The sequence below is a fragment of the Carcharhinus amblyrhynchos genome, chromosome 7 (assembly GCF_965287045.1).
Source record: "Carcharhinus amblyrhynchos chromosome 7, sCarAmb.v2.hapA, whole genome shotgun sequence".
NCBI lineage: Eukaryota > Metazoa > Chordata > Chondrichthyes > Carcharhiniformes > Carcharhinidae > Carcharhinus > Carcharhinus amblyrhynchos.
The window spans coordinates 106,146,474-106,159,086 of NC_137330.1; the positions used below are offsets into that span (position 1 = coordinate 106,146,474).

At 56.8% G+C, this 12,613-nt stretch overlaps 26 non-coding genes and 2 pseudogenes across 26 annotated transcripts; all 28 read left to right on the forward strand.

Annotated features, from left to right (window-relative positions):
* The first annotated feature begins 137 nt into the window (after positions 1–137).
* Positions 138–256, forward strand: LOC145345924 (5S ribosomal RNA). Its single transcript, XR_013887293.1, has one exon. It is a non-coding gene; the product is annotated as a 5S ribosomal RNA (ribosomal RNA).
* A 333-nt stretch (positions 257–589) lies between these two features.
* On the forward strand, positions 590–708 carry LOC145345925 (5S ribosomal RNA). The gene has a single exon (XR_013887294.1). It is a non-coding gene; the product is annotated as a 5S ribosomal RNA (ribosomal RNA).
* Positions 709–1,041: 333 nt separating this feature from the next.
* LOC145346003 (5S ribosomal RNA) lies at positions 1,042–1,160 on the forward strand. The gene has a single exon (XR_013887368.1). It is a non-coding gene; the product is annotated as a 5S ribosomal RNA (ribosomal RNA).
* Positions 1,161–1,493: 333 nt separating this feature from the next.
* LOC145345927 (5S ribosomal RNA) lies at positions 1,494–1,612 on the forward strand. Its single transcript, XR_013887296.1, has one exon. It is a non-coding gene; the product is annotated as a 5S ribosomal RNA (ribosomal RNA).
* A 333-nt stretch (positions 1,613–1,945) lies between these two features.
* LOC145345649 (5S ribosomal RNA) lies at positions 1,946–2,064 on the forward strand. The gene has a single exon (XR_013887107.1). It is a non-coding gene; the product is annotated as a 5S ribosomal RNA (ribosomal RNA).
* Positions 2,065–2,397: 333 nt separating this feature from the next.
* LOC145345928 (5S ribosomal RNA) lies at positions 2,398–2,516 on the forward strand. The gene has a single exon (XR_013887297.1). It is a non-coding gene; the product is annotated as a 5S ribosomal RNA (ribosomal RNA).
* Positions 2,517–2,849: 333 nt separating this feature from the next.
* On the forward strand, positions 2,850–2,968 carry LOC145345929 (5S ribosomal RNA). The gene has a single exon (XR_013887298.1). It is a non-coding gene; the product is annotated as a 5S ribosomal RNA (ribosomal RNA).
* A 333-nt stretch (positions 2,969–3,301) lies between these two features.
* Positions 3,302–3,420, forward strand: LOC145346245 (5S ribosomal RNA). The gene has a single exon (XR_013887599.1). It is a non-coding gene; the product is annotated as a 5S ribosomal RNA (ribosomal RNA).
* A 333-nt stretch (positions 3,421–3,753) lies between these two features.
* On the forward strand, positions 3,754–3,872 carry LOC145345930 (5S ribosomal RNA). The gene has a single exon (XR_013887299.1). It is a non-coding gene; the product is annotated as a 5S ribosomal RNA (ribosomal RNA).
* Positions 3,873–4,205: 333 nt separating this feature from the next.
* On the forward strand, positions 4,206–4,314 carry LOC145345683 (5S ribosomal RNA; annotated as a pseudogene).
* Positions 4,315–4,646: 332 nt separating this feature from the next.
* On the forward strand, positions 4,647–4,765 carry LOC145345932 (5S ribosomal RNA). The gene has a single exon (XR_013887301.1). It is a non-coding gene; the product is annotated as a 5S ribosomal RNA (ribosomal RNA).
* A 333-nt stretch (positions 4,766–5,098) lies between these two features.
* LOC145346314 (5S ribosomal RNA) lies at positions 5,099–5,217 on the forward strand. The gene has a single exon (XR_013887667.1). It is a non-coding gene; the product is annotated as a 5S ribosomal RNA (ribosomal RNA).
* A 333-nt stretch (positions 5,218–5,550) lies between these two features.
* On the forward strand, positions 5,551–5,669 carry LOC145346110 (5S ribosomal RNA). Its single transcript, XR_013887471.1, has one exon. It is a non-coding gene; the product is annotated as a 5S ribosomal RNA (ribosomal RNA).
* Positions 5,670–6,002: 333 nt separating this feature from the next.
* Positions 6,003–6,111, forward strand: LOC145345732 (5S ribosomal RNA; annotated as a pseudogene).
* Positions 6,112–6,444: 333 nt separating this feature from the next.
* Positions 6,445–6,563, forward strand: LOC145346013 (5S ribosomal RNA). Its single transcript, XR_013887377.1, has one exon. It is a non-coding gene; the product is annotated as a 5S ribosomal RNA (ribosomal RNA).
* Positions 6,564–6,896: 333 nt separating this feature from the next.
* On the forward strand, positions 6,897–7,015 carry LOC145346004 (5S ribosomal RNA). Its single transcript, XR_013887369.1, has one exon. It is a non-coding gene; the product is annotated as a 5S ribosomal RNA (ribosomal RNA).
* A 333-nt stretch (positions 7,016–7,348) lies between these two features.
* LOC145345931 (5S ribosomal RNA) lies at positions 7,349–7,467 on the forward strand. Its single transcript, XR_013887300.1, has one exon. It is a non-coding gene; the product is annotated as a 5S ribosomal RNA (ribosomal RNA).
* Positions 7,468–7,800: 333 nt separating this feature from the next.
* On the forward strand, positions 7,801–7,919 carry LOC145345933 (5S ribosomal RNA). Its single transcript, XR_013887302.1, has one exon. It is a non-coding gene; the product is annotated as a 5S ribosomal RNA (ribosomal RNA).
* Positions 7,920–8,239: 320 nt separating this feature from the next.
* Positions 8,240–8,358, forward strand: LOC145345934 (5S ribosomal RNA). The gene has a single exon (XR_013887303.1). It is a non-coding gene; the product is annotated as a 5S ribosomal RNA (ribosomal RNA).
* A 333-nt stretch (positions 8,359–8,691) lies between these two features.
* LOC145346080 (5S ribosomal RNA) lies at positions 8,692–8,810 on the forward strand. The gene has a single exon (XR_013887443.1). It is a non-coding gene; the product is annotated as a 5S ribosomal RNA (ribosomal RNA).
* A 333-nt stretch (positions 8,811–9,143) lies between these two features.
* Positions 9,144–9,262, forward strand: LOC145346213 (5S ribosomal RNA). The gene has a single exon (XR_013887569.1). It is a non-coding gene; the product is annotated as a 5S ribosomal RNA (ribosomal RNA).
* Positions 9,263–9,595: 333 nt separating this feature from the next.
* On the forward strand, positions 9,596–9,714 carry LOC145345935 (5S ribosomal RNA). The gene has a single exon (XR_013887304.1). It is a non-coding gene; the product is annotated as a 5S ribosomal RNA (ribosomal RNA).
* A 333-nt stretch (positions 9,715–10,047) lies between these two features.
* Positions 10,048–10,166, forward strand: LOC145346214 (5S ribosomal RNA). Its single transcript, XR_013887570.1, has one exon. It is a non-coding gene; the product is annotated as a 5S ribosomal RNA (ribosomal RNA).
* Positions 10,167–10,499: 333 nt separating this feature from the next.
* On the forward strand, positions 10,500–10,618 carry LOC145346005 (5S ribosomal RNA). Its single transcript, XR_013887370.1, has one exon. It is a non-coding gene; the product is annotated as a 5S ribosomal RNA (ribosomal RNA).
* Positions 10,619–10,951: 333 nt separating this feature from the next.
* LOC145345936 (5S ribosomal RNA) lies at positions 10,952–11,070 on the forward strand. Its single transcript, XR_013887305.1, has one exon. It is a non-coding gene; the product is annotated as a 5S ribosomal RNA (ribosomal RNA).
* Positions 11,071–11,403: 333 nt separating this feature from the next.
* LOC145346006 (5S ribosomal RNA) lies at positions 11,404–11,522 on the forward strand. The gene has a single exon (XR_013887371.1). It is a non-coding gene; the product is annotated as a 5S ribosomal RNA (ribosomal RNA).
* Positions 11,523–11,855: 333 nt separating this feature from the next.
* LOC145345937 (5S ribosomal RNA) lies at positions 11,856–11,974 on the forward strand. The gene has a single exon (XR_013887306.1). It is a non-coding gene; the product is annotated as a 5S ribosomal RNA (ribosomal RNA).
* Positions 11,975–12,311: 337 nt separating this feature from the next.
* LOC145345939 (5S ribosomal RNA) lies at positions 12,312–12,430 on the forward strand. Its single transcript, XR_013887308.1, has one exon. It is a non-coding gene; the product is annotated as a 5S ribosomal RNA (ribosomal RNA).
* The last annotated feature ends 183 nt before the right edge of the window (positions 12,431–12,613 follow it).

The following is a 12,613-nucleotide window of genomic DNA, read 5'->3' on the forward strand; positions in this document are numbered from 1 at the left end:
TCTGCTGATTCAGGGAGCTTTGCCCCAAACACTGCGTCAGTGTTTCCCTCCCTCCCTCCTCCTCTGACCACAGCACAAAGCCAATTGTCGGCATCTGAGTTGTGAGCGTGAAAAGGCCAGAAATGAGAGCAGCCAGCGCCTACGGCCATACTAGCCTGAAAACGCCCGATCTCGTCTGATCTCGGAAGCTAAGCAGGCTCAGGCCTGGTTAGTACTTGGATGGGAGACCGCCTGGGAATACCAGGTGCCGTAGGCTTTTGCTGCCAGCCGGGGCTGCCCGCAACGCCGGCTGTCGGCCCAGAGGCGGCTCACGTTTTGGCTGAGGAACTTTGCTGGTGATTTGTGGGAGAAGTCGGAACAGCAATACCCAGGAAGAAGTGCCAAGCAGACTATCTCTGGTGTCTCCGTGCTCAGGCCAGCAATATCCACCAAGAAGTGACAAGCGCAGTATCTCTGCTGATTCAGGGAGCTTTGCCCCAAACACTGCGTCAGTGTTTCCCTCCCTCCCTCCTCCTCTGACCACAGCACAAAGCCAATTGTCGGCATCTGAGTTGTGAGCGTGAAAAGGCCAGAAATGAGAGCAGCCAGCGCCTACGGCCATACTAGCCTGAAAACGCCCGATCTCGTCTGATCTCGGAAGCTAAGCAGGCTCAGGCCTGGTTAGTACTTGGATGGGAGACCGCCTGGGAATACCAGGTGCCGTAGGCTTTTGCTGCCAGCCGGGGCTGCCCGCAACGCCGGCTGTCGGCCCAGGGGCGGCTCACGTTTTGGCTGAGGAACTTTGCTGGTGATTTGTGGGAGAAGTCGGAACAGCAATACCCAGGAAGAAGTGCCAAGCAGACTATCTCTGGTGTCTCAGTGCTCAGGCCAGCAATATCCACCAAGAAGTGACAAGCGCAGTATCTCTGCTGATTCAGGGAGCTTTGCCCCAAACACTGCGTCAGTGTTTCCCTCCCTCCCTCCTCCTCTGACCACAGCACAAAGCCAATTGTCGGCATCTGAGTTGTGAGCGTGAAAAGGCCAGAAATGAGAGCAGCCAGCGCCTACGGCCATACTAGCCTGAAAACGCCCGATCTCGTCTGATCTCGGAAGCTAAGCAGGCTCAGGCCTGGTTAGTACTTGGATGGGAGACCGCCCGGGAATACCAGGTGCCGTAGGCTTTTGCTGCCAGCCGGGGCTGCCCGCAACGCCGGCTGTCGGCCCAGGGGCGGCTCACGTTTTGGCTGAGGAACTTTGCTGGTGATTTGTGGGAGAAGTCGGAACAGCAATACCCAGGAAGAAGTGCCAAGCAGACTATCTCTGGTGTCTCAGTGCTCAGGCCAGCAATATCCACCAAGAAGTGACAAGCGCAGTATCTCTGCTGATTCAGGGAGCTTTGCCCCAAACACTGCGTCAGTGTTTCCCTCCCTCCCTCCTCCTCTGACCACAGCACAAAGCCAATTGTCGGCATCTGAGTTGTGAGCGTGAAAAGGCCAGAAATGAGAGCAGCCTGCGCCTACGGCCATACTAGCCTGAAAACGCCCGATCTCGTCTGATCTCGGAAGCTAAGCAGGCTCAGGCCTGGTTAGTACTTGGATGGGAGACCGCCTGGGAATACCAGGTGCCGTAGGCTTTTGCTGCCAGCCGGGGCTGCCCGCAACGCCGGCTGTCGGCCCAGAGGCGGCTCACGTTTTGGCTGAGGAACTTTGCTGGTGATTTGTGGGAGAAGTCGGAACAGCAATACCCAGGAAGAAGTGCCAAGCAGACTATCTCTGGTGTCTCCGTGCTCAGGCCAGCAATATCCACCAAGAAGTGACAAGCGCAGTATCTCTGCTGATTCAGGGAGCTTTGCCCCAAACACTGCGTCAGTGTTTCCCTCCCTCCCTCCTCCTCTGACCACAGCACAAAGCCAATTGTCGGCATCTGAGTTGTGAGCGTGAAAAGGCCAGAAATGAGAGCAGCCAGCGCCTACGGCCATACTAGCCTGAAAACGCCTGATCTCGTCTGATCTCGGAAGCTAAGCAGGCTCAGGCCTGGTTAGTACTTGGGTGGGAGACCGCCTGGGACTACCAGGTGCCGTAGGCTTTTGCTGCCAGCCGGGGCTGCCCGCAACGCCGGCTGTCGGCCCAGAGGCCGCTCACGTTTTGGCTGAGGAACTTTGCTGGTGATTTGTGGGAGAAGTCGGAACAGCAATACCCAGGAAGAAGTGCCAAGCAGACTATCTCTGGTGTCTCAGTGCTCAGGCCAGCAATATCCACCAAGAAGTGACAAGCGCAGTATCTCTGCTGATTCAGGGAGCTTTGCCCCAAACACTGCGTCAGTGTTTCCCTCCCTCCCTCCTCCTCTGACCACAGCACAAAGCCAATTGTCGGCATCTGAGTTGTGAGCGTGAAAAGGCCAGAAATGAGAGCAGCCAGCGCCTACGGCCATACTAGCCTGAAAACGCCCGATCTCGTCTGATCTCGGAAGCTAAGCAGGCTCAGGCCTGGTTAGTACTTGGATGGGAGACCGCCTGGGAATACCAGGTGCCGTAGGCTTTTGCTGCCAGCCGGGGCTGCCCGCAACGCCGGCTGTCGGCCCAGAGGCGGCTCACGTTTTGGCTGAGGAACTTTGCTGGTGATTTGTGGGAGAAGTCGGAACAGCAATACCCAGGAAGAAGTGCCAAGCAGACTATCTCTGGTGTCTCCGTGCTCAGGCCAGCAATATCCACCAAGAAGTGACAAGCGCAGTATCTCTGCTGATTCAGGGAGCTTTGCCCCAAACACTGCGTCAGTGTTTCCCTCCCTCCCTCCTCCTCTGACCACAGCACAAAGCCAATTGTCGGCATCTGAGTTGTGAGCGTGAAAAGGCCAGAAATGAGAGCAGCCAGCGCCTACGGCCATACTAGCCTGAAAACGCCCGATCTCGTCTGATCTCGGAAGCTAAGCAGGCTCAGGCCTGGTTAGTACTTGGATGGGAGACCGCCTGGGAATACCAGGTGCCGTAGGCTTTTGCTGCCAGCCGGGGCTGCCCGCAACGCCGGCTGTCGGCCCAGGGGCGGCTCACGTTTTGGCTGAGGAACTTTGCTGGTGATTTGTGGGAGAAGTCGGAACAGCAATACCCAGGAAGAAGTGCCAAGCAGACTATCTCTGGTGTCTCAGTGCTCAGGCCAGCAATATCCACCAAGAAGTGACAAGCGCAGTATCTCTGCTGATTCAGGGAGCTTTGCCCCAAACACTGCGTCAGTGTTTCCCTCCCTCCCTCCTCCTCTGACCACAGCACAAAGCCAATTGTCGGCATCTGAGTTGTGAGCGTGAAAAGGCCAGAAATGAGAGCAGCCAGCGCCTACGGCCATACTAGCCTGAAAACGCCCGATCTTGTCTGATCTCGGAAGCTAAGCAGGCTCAGGCCTGGTTAGTACTTGGATGGGAGACCGCCCGGGAATACCAGGTGCCGTAGGCTTTTGCTGCCAGCCGGGGCTGCCCGCAACGCCGGCTGTCGGCCCAGGGGCGGCTCACGTTTTGGCTGAGGAACTTTGCTGGTGATTTGTGGGAGAAGTCGGAACAGCAATACCCAGGAAGAAGTGCCAAGCAGACTATCTCTGGTGTCTCAGTGCTCAGGCCAGCAATATCCACCAAGAAGTGACAAGCGCAGTATCTCTGCTGATTCAGGGAGCTTTGCCCCAAACACTGCGTCAGTGTTTCCCTCCCTCCCTCCTCCTCTGACCACAGCACAAAGCCAATTGTCGGCATCTGAGTTGTGAGCGTGAAAAGGCCAGAAATGAGAGCAGCCTGCGCCTACGGCCATACTAGCCTGAAAACGCCCGATCTCGTCTGATCTCGGAAGCTAAGCAGGCTCAGGCCTGGTTAGTACTTGGATGGGAGACCGCCTGGGAATACCAGGTGCCGTAGGCTTTTGCTGCCAGCCGGGGCTGCCCGCAACGCCGGCTGTCGGCCCAGAGGCGGCTCACGTTTTGGCTGAGGAACTTTGCTGGTGATTTGTGGGAGAAGTCGGAACAGCAATACCCAGGAAGAAGTGCCAAGCAGACTATCTCTGGTGTCTCCGTGCTCAGGCCAGCAATATCCACCAAGAAGTGACAAGCGCAGTATCTCTGCTGATTCAGGGAGCTTTGCCCCAAACACTGCGTCAGTGTTTCCCTCCCTCCCTCCTCCTCTGACCACAGCACAAAGCCAATTGTCGGCATCTGAGTTGTGAGCGTGAAAAGGCCAGAAATGAGAGCAGCCAGCGCCTACGGCCATACTAGCCTGAAAACGCCCGATCTCGGAAGCTAAGCAGGCTCAGGCCTGGTTAGTACTTGGATGGGAGACCGCCTGGGAATACCAGGTGCCGTAGGCTTTTGCTGCCAGCCGGGGCTGCCCGCAACGCCGGCTGTCGGCCCAGAGGCGGCTCACGTTTTGGCTGAGGAACTTTGCTGGTGATTTGTGGGAGAAGTCGGAACAGCAATACCCAGGAAGAAGTGCCAAGCAGACTATCTCTGGTGTCTCAGTGCTCAGGCCAGCAATATCCACCAAGAAGTGACAAGCGCAGTATCTCTGCTGATTCAGGGAGCTTTGCCCCAACACTGCGTCAGTGTTTCCCTCCCTCCCTCCTCCTCTGACCACAGCACAAAGCCAATTGTCGGCATCTGAGTTGTGAGCGTGAAAAGGCCAGAAATGAGTGCAGCCAGCGCCTACGGCCATACTAGCCTGAAAACGCCCGATCTCGTCTGATCTCGGAAGCTAAGCAGGCTCAGGCCTGGTTAGTACTGGGATGGGAGACCGCCTGGGAATACCAGGTGCCGTAGGCTTTTGCTGCCAGCCGGGGCTGCCCGCAACGCCGGCTGTCGGCCCAGGGGCGGCTCACGTTTTGGCTGAGGAACTTTGCTGGTGATTTGTGGGAGAAGTCGGAACAGCAATACCCAGGAAGAAGTGCCAAGCAGACTATCTCTGGTGTCTCAGTGCTCAGGCCAGCAATATCCACCAAGAAGTGACAAGCGCAGTATCTCTGCTGATTCAGGGAGCTTTGCCCCAAACACTGCGTCAGTGTTTCCCTCCCTCCCTCCTCCTCTGACCACAGCACAAAGCCAATTGTCGGCATCTGAGTTGTGAGCGTGAAAAGGCCAGAAATGAGAGCAGCCAGCGCCTACGGCCATACTAGCCTGAAAACGCCTGATCTGGTCTGATCTCGGAAGCTAAGCAGGCTCAGGCCTGGTTAGTACTTGGATGGGAGACCGCCTGGGAATACCAGGTGCCGTAGGCTTTTGCTGCCAGCCGGGGCTGCCCGCAACGCCGGCTGTCGGCCCAGAGGCGGCTCACGTTTTGGCTGAGGAACTTTGCTGGTGATTTGTGGGAGAAGTCAGAACAGCAATACCCAGGAAGAAGTGCCAAGCAGACTATCTCTGGTGTCTCAGTGCTCAGGCCAGCAATATCCACCAAGAAGTGACAAGCGCAGTATCTCTGCTGATTCAGGGAGCTTTGCCCCAAACACTGCGTCAGTGTTTCCCTCCCTCCCTCCTCCTCTGACCACAGCACAAAGCCAATTGTCGGCATCTGAGTTGTGAGCGTGAAAAGGCCAGAAATGAGAGCAGCCAGCGCCTACGGCCATACTAGCCTGAAAACGCCCGATCTCGTCTGATCTCGGAAGCTAAGCAGGCTCAGGCCTGGTTAGTACTTGGACGGGAGACCGCCTGGGAATACCAGGTGCCGTAGGCTTTTGCTGCCAGCCGGGGCTGCCCGCAACGCCGGCTGTCGGCCCAGGGGCGGCTCACGTTTTGGCTGAGGAACTTTGCTGGTGATTTGTGGGAGAAGTCGGAACAGCAATACCCAGGAAGAAGTGCCAAGCAGACTATCTCTGGTGTCTCAGTGCTCAGGCCAGCAATATCCACCAAGAAGTGACAAGCGCAGTATCTCTGCTGATTCAGGGAGCTTTGCCCCAAACACTGCGTCAGTGTTTCCCTCCCTCCCTCCTCCTCTGACCACAGCACAAAGCCAATTGTCGGCATCTGAGTTGTGAGCGTGAAAAGGCCAGAAATGAGAGCAGCCAGCGCCTACGGCCATACTAGCCTGAAAACGTCTGATCTCGGAAGCTAAGCAGGCTCAGGCCTGGTTAGTACTTGGATGGGAGACCGCCTGGGAATACCAGGTGCCGTAGGCTTTTGCTGCCAGCCGGGGCTGCCCGCAACGCCGGCTGTCGGCCCAGAGGCGGCTCACGTTTTGGCTGAGGAACTTTGCTGGTGATTTGTGGGAGAAGTCGGAACAGCAATACCCAGGAAGAAGTGCCAAGCAGACTATCTCTGGTGTCTCAGTGCTCAGGCCAGCAATATCCACCAAGAAGTGACAAGCGCAGTATCTCTGCTGATTCAGGGAGCTTTGCCCCAAACACTGCGTCAGTGTTTCCCTCCCTCCCTCCTCCTCTGACCACAGCACAAAGCCAATTGTCGGCATCTGAGTTGTGAGCGTGAAAAGGCCAGAAATGAGTGCAGCCAGCGCCTGCGGCCATACTAGCCTGAAAACGCCCGATCTCGTCTGATCTCGGAAGCTAAGCAGGCTCAGGCCTGGTTAGTACTTGGATGGGAGACCGCCTGGGAATACCAGGTGCCGTAGGCTTTTGCTGCCAGCCGGGGCTGCCCGCAACGCCGGCTGTCGGCCCAGGGGCGGCTCACGTTTTGGCTGAGGAACTTTGCTGGTGATTTGTGGGAGAAGTCGGAACAGCAATACCCAGGAAGAAGTGCCAAGCAGACTATCTCTGGTGTCTCAGTGCTCAGGCCAGCAATATCCACCAAGAAGTGACAAGCGCAGTATCTCTGCTGATTCAGGGAGCTTTGCCCCAAACACTGCGTCAGTGTTTCCCTCCCTCCCTCCTCCTCTGACCACAGCACAAAGCCAATTGTCGGCATCTGAGTTGTGAGCGTGAAAAGGCCAGAAATGAGAGCAGCCAGCGCCTACGGCCATACTAGCCTGAAAACGCCCGATCTCGTCTGATCTCGGAAGCTAAGCAGGCTCAGGCCTGGTTAGTACTTGGATGGGAGACCGCCCGGGAATACCAGGTGCCGTAGGCTTTTGCTGCCAGCCGGGGCTGCCCGCAACGCCGGCTGTCGGCCCAGGGGCGGCTCACGTTTTGGCTGAGGAACTTTGCTGGTGATTTGTGGGAGAAGTCGGAACAGCAATACCCAGGAAGAAGTGCCAAGCAGACTATCTCTGGTGTCTCAGTGCTCAGGCCAGCAATATCCACCAAGAAGTGACAAGCGCAGTATCTCTGCTGATTCAGGGAGCTTTGCCCCAAACACTGCGTCAGTGTTTCCCTCCCTCCCTCCTCCTCTGACCACAGCACAAAGCCAATTGTCGGCATCTGAGTTGTGAGCGTGAAAAGGCCAGAAATGAGAGCAGCCTGCGCCTACGGCCATACTAGCCTGAAAACGCCCGATCTCGTCTGATCTCGGAAGCTAAGCAGGCTCAGGCCTGGTTAGTACTTGGATGGGAGACCGCCTGGGAATACCAGGTGCCGTAGGCTTTTGCTGCCAGCCGGGGCTGCCCGCAACGCCGGCTGTCGGCCCAGAGGCGGCTCACGTTTTGGCTGAGGAACTTTGCTGGTGATTTGTGGGAGAAGTCGGAACAGCAATACCCAGGAAGAAGTGCCAAGCAGACTATCTCTGGTGTCTCCGTGCTCAGGCCAGCAATATCCACCAAGAAGTGACAAGCGCAGTATCTCTGCTGATTCAGGGAGCTTTGCCCCAAACACTGCGTCAGTGTTTCCCTCCCTCCCTCCTCCTCTGACCACAGCACAAAGCCAATTGTCGGCATCTGAGTTGTGAGCGTGAAAAGGCCAGAAATGAGAGCAGCCAGCGCCTACGGCCATACTAGCCTGAAAACGCCCGATCTCGTCTGATCTCGGAAGCTAAGCAGGCTCAGGCCTGGTTAGTACTTGGATGGGAGACCGCCTGGGAATACCAGGTGCCGTAGGCTTGGGCTACCTGCAACGCCGGCTGTCGGCCCAGAGGCGGCTCACGTTTTGGCTGAGGAACTTTGCTGGTGATTTGTGGGAGAAGTCGGAACAGCAATACCCAGGAAGAAGTGCCAAGCAGACTATCTCTGGTGTCTCAGTGCTCAGGCCAGCAATATCCACCAAGAAGTGACAAGCGCAGTATCTCTGCTGATTCAGGGAGCTTTGCCCCAAACACTGCGTCAGTGTTTCCCTCCCTCCCTCCTCCTCTGACCACAGCACAAAGCCAATTGTCGGCATCTGAGTTGTGAGCGTGAAAAGGCCAGAAATGAGAGCAGCCAGCGCCTACGGCCATACTAGCCTGAAAACGCCCGATCTCGTCTGATCTCGGAAGCTAAGCAGGCTCAGGCCTGGTTAGTACTTGGATGGGAGACCGCCTGGGAATACCAGGTGCCGTAGGCTTTTGCTGCCAGCCGGGGCTGCCCGCAACGCCGGCTGTCGGCCCAGGGGCGGCTCACGTTTTGGCTGAGGAACTTTGCTGGTGATTTGTGGGAGAAGTCGGAACAGCAATACCCAGGAAGAAGTGCCAAGCAGACTATCTCTGGTGTCTCAGTGCTCAGGCCAGCAATATCCACCAAGAAGTGACAAGCGCAGTATCTCTGCTGATTCAGGGAGCTTTGCCCCAAACACTGCGTCAGTGTTTCCCTCCCTCCCTCCTCCTCTGACCACAGCACAAAGCCAATTGTCGGCATCTGAGTTGTGAGCGTGAAAAGGCCAGAAATGAGAGCAGCCAGCGCCTACGGCCATACTAGCCTGAAAACGCCTGATCTCGTCTGATCTCGGAAGCTAAGCAGGCTCAGGCCTGGTTAGTACTTGGATGGGAGACCGCCTGGGAATACCAGGTGCCGTAGGCTTTTGCTGCCAGCCGGGGCTGCCCGCAACGCCGGCTGTCGGCCCAGAGGCGGCTCACGTTTTGGCTGAGGAACTTTGCTGGTGATTTGTGGGAGAAGTCGGAACAGCAATACCCAGGAAGAAGTGCCAAGCAGACTATCTCTGGTGTCTCAGTGCTCAGGCCAGCAATATCCACCAAGAAGTGACAAGCGCAGTATCTCTGCTGATTCAGGGAGCTTTGCCCCAAACACTGCGTCAGTGTTTCCCTCCCTCCCTCCTCCTCTGACCACAGCACAAAGCCAATTGTCGGCATCTGAGTTGTGAGCGTGAAAAGGCCAGAAATGAGAGCAGCCAGCGCCTACGGCCATACTAGCCTGAAAACGCCCGATCTGGTCTGATCTCGGAAGCTAAGCAGGCTCAGGCCTGGTTAGTACTTGGATGGGAGACCGCCTGGGAATACCAGGTGCCGTAGGCTTTTGCTGCCAGCCGGGGCTGCCCGCAACGCCGGCTGTCGGCCCAGGGGCGGCTCACGTTTTGGCTGAGGAACTTTGCTGGTGATTTGTGGGAGAAGTCGGAACAGCAATACCCAGGAAGAAGTGCCAAGCAGACTATCTCTGGTGTCTCAGTGCTCAGGCCAGCAATATCCACCAAGAAGTGACAAGCGCAGTATCTCTGCTGATTCAGGGAGCTTTGCCCCAAACACTGCGTCAGTGTTTCCCTCCCTCCCTCCTCCTCTGACCACAGCACAAAGCCAATTGTCGGCATCTGAGTTGTGAGCGTGAAAAGGCCAGAAATGAGAGCAGCCAGCGCCTACGGCCATACTAGCCTGAAAACGCCCGATCTCGTCTGATCTCGGAAGCTAAGCAGGCTCAGGCCTGGTTAGTACTTGGATGGGAGACCGCCTGGGAATACCAGGTGCCGTAGGCTTTTGCTGCCAGCCGGGGCTGCCCGCAACGCCGGCTGTCGGCCCAGAGGCGGCTCACGTTTTGGCTGAGGAACTTTGCTGGTGATTTGTGGGAGAAGTCGGAACAGCAATACCCAGGAAGAAGTGCCAAGCAGACTATCTCTGGTGTCTCAGTGCTCAGGCCAGCAATATCCACCAAGAAGTGACAAGCGCAGTATCTCTGCTGATTCAGGGAGCTTTGCCCCAAACACTGCGTCAGTGTTTCCCTCCCTCCCTCCTCCTCTGACCACAGCACAAAGCCAATTGTCGGCATCTGAGTTGTGAGCGTGAAAAGGCCAGAAATGAGAGCAGCCAGCGCCTACGGCCATACTAGCCTGAAAACGCCCGATCTGGTCTGATCTCGGAAGCTAAGCAGGCTCAGGCCTGGTTAGTACTTGGATGGGAGACCGCCTGGGAATACCAGGTGCCGTAGGCTTTTGCTGCCAGCCGGGGCTGCCCGCAACGCCGGCTGTCGGCCCAGAGGCGGCTCACGTTTTGGCTGAGGAACTTTGCTGGTGATTTGTGGGAGAAGTCGGAACAGCAATACCCAGGAAGAAGTGCCAAGCAGACTATCTCTGGTGTCTCAGTGCTCAGGCCAGCAATATCCACCAAGAAGTGACAAGCGCAGTATCTCTGCTGATTCAGGGAGCTTTGCCCCAAACACTGCGTCAGTGTTTCCCTCCCTCCCTCCTCCTCTGACCACAGCACAAAGCCAATTGTCGGCATCTGAGTTGTGAGCGTGAAAAGGCCAGAAATGAGAGCAGCCAGCGCCTACGGCCATACTAGCCTGAAAACGCCCGATCTCGTCTGATCTCGGAAGCTAAGCAGGCTCAGGCCTGGTTAGTACTTGGATGGGAGACCGCCCGGGAATACCAGGTGCCGTAGGCTTTTGCTGCCAGCCGGGGCTGCCCGCAACGCCGGCTGTCGGCCCAGGGGCGGCTCACGTTTTGGCTGAGGAACTTTGCTGGTGATTTGTGGGAGAAGTCGGAACAGCAATACCCAGGAAGAAGTGCCAAGCAGACTATCTCTGGTGTCTCAGTGCTCAGGCCAGCAATATCCACCAAGAAGTGACAAGCGCAGTATCTCTGCTGATTCAGGGAGCTTTGCCCCAAACACTGCGTCAGTGTTTCCCTCCCTCCCTCCTCCTCTGACCACAGCACAAAGCCAATTGTCGGCATCTGAGTTGTGAGCGTGAAAAGGCCAGAAATGAGAGCAGCCAGCGCCTACGGCCATACTAGCCTGAAAACGCCCGATCTCGTCTGATCTCGGAAGCTAAGCAGGCTCAGGCCTGGTTAGTACTTGGATGGGAGACCGCCTGGGAATACCAGGTGCCGTAGGCTTTTGCTGCCAGCCGGGGCTGCCCGCAACGCCGGCTGTCGGCCCAGAGGCGGCTCACGTTTTGGCTGAGGAACTTTGCTGGTGATTTGTGGGAGAAGTCGGAACAGCAATACCCAGGAAGAAGTGCCAAGCAGACTATCTCTGGTGTCTCAGTGCTCAGGCCAGCAATATCCACCAAGAAGTGACAAGCGCAGTATCTCTGCTGATTCAGGGAGCTTTGCCCCAAACACTGCGTCAGTGTTTCCCTCCCTCCCTCCTCCTCTGACCACAGCACAAAGCCAATTGTCGGCATCTGAGTTGTGAGCGTGAAAAGGCCAGAAATGAGAGCAGCCAGCGCCTACGGCCATACTAGCCTGAAAACGCCCGATCTCGTCTGATCTCGGAAGCTAAGCAGGCTCAGGCCTGGTTAGTACTTGGATGGGAGACCGCCCGGGAATACCAGGTGCCGTAGGCTTTTGCTGCCAGCCGGGGCTGCCCGCAACGCCGGCTGTCGGCCCAGGGGCGGCTCACGTTTTGGCTGAGGAACTTTGCTGGTGATTTGTGGGAGAAGTCGGAACAGCAATACCCAGGAAGAAGTGCCAAGCAGACTATCTCTGGTGTCTCAGTGCTCAGGCCAGCAATATCCACCAAGAAGTGACAAGCGCAGTATCTCTGCTGATTCAGGGAGCTTTGCCCCAAACACTGCGTCAGTGTTTCCCTCCCTCCCTCCTCCTCTGACCACAGCACAAAGCCAATTGTCGGCATCTGAGTTGTGAGCGTGAAAAGGCCAGAAATGAGAGCAGCCAGCGCCTACGGCCATACTAGCCTGAAAACGCCCGATCTCGTCTGATCTCGGAAGCTAAGCAGGCTCAGGCCTGGTTAGTACTTGGATGGGAGACCGCCTGGGAATACCAGGTGCCGTAGGCTTTTGCTGCCAGCCGGGGCTGCCCGCAACGCCGGCTGTCGGCCCAGAGGCGGCTCACGTTTTGGCTGAGGAACTTTGCTGGTGATTTGTGGGAGAAGTCGGAACAGCAATACCCAGGAAGAAGTGCCAAGCAGACTATCTCTGGTGTCTCAGTGCTCAGGCCAGCAATATCCACCAAGAAGTGACAAGCGCAGTATCTCTGCTGATTCAGGGAGCTTTGCCCCAAACACTGCGTCAGTGTTTCCCTCCCTCCCTCCCTCCTCCTCTGACCACAGCACAAAGCCAATTGTCGGCATCTGAGTTGTGAGCGTGAAAAGGCCAGAAATGAGAGCAGCCAGCGCCTACGGCCATACTAGCCTGAAAACGCCCGATCTCGTCTGATCTCGGAAGCTAAGCAGGCTCAGGCCTGGTTAGTACTTGGATGGGAGACCGCCTGGGAATACCAGGTGCCGTAGGCTTTTGCTGCCAGCCGGGGCTGCCCGCAACGCCGGCTGTCGGCCCAGGGGCGGCTCACGTTTTGGCTGAGGAACTTTGCTGGTGATTTGTGGGAGAAGTCGGAACAGCAATACCCAGGAAGAAGTGCCAAGCAGACTATCTCTGGTGTCTCAGTGCTCAGGCCAGCAATATCCACCAAGAAGTGA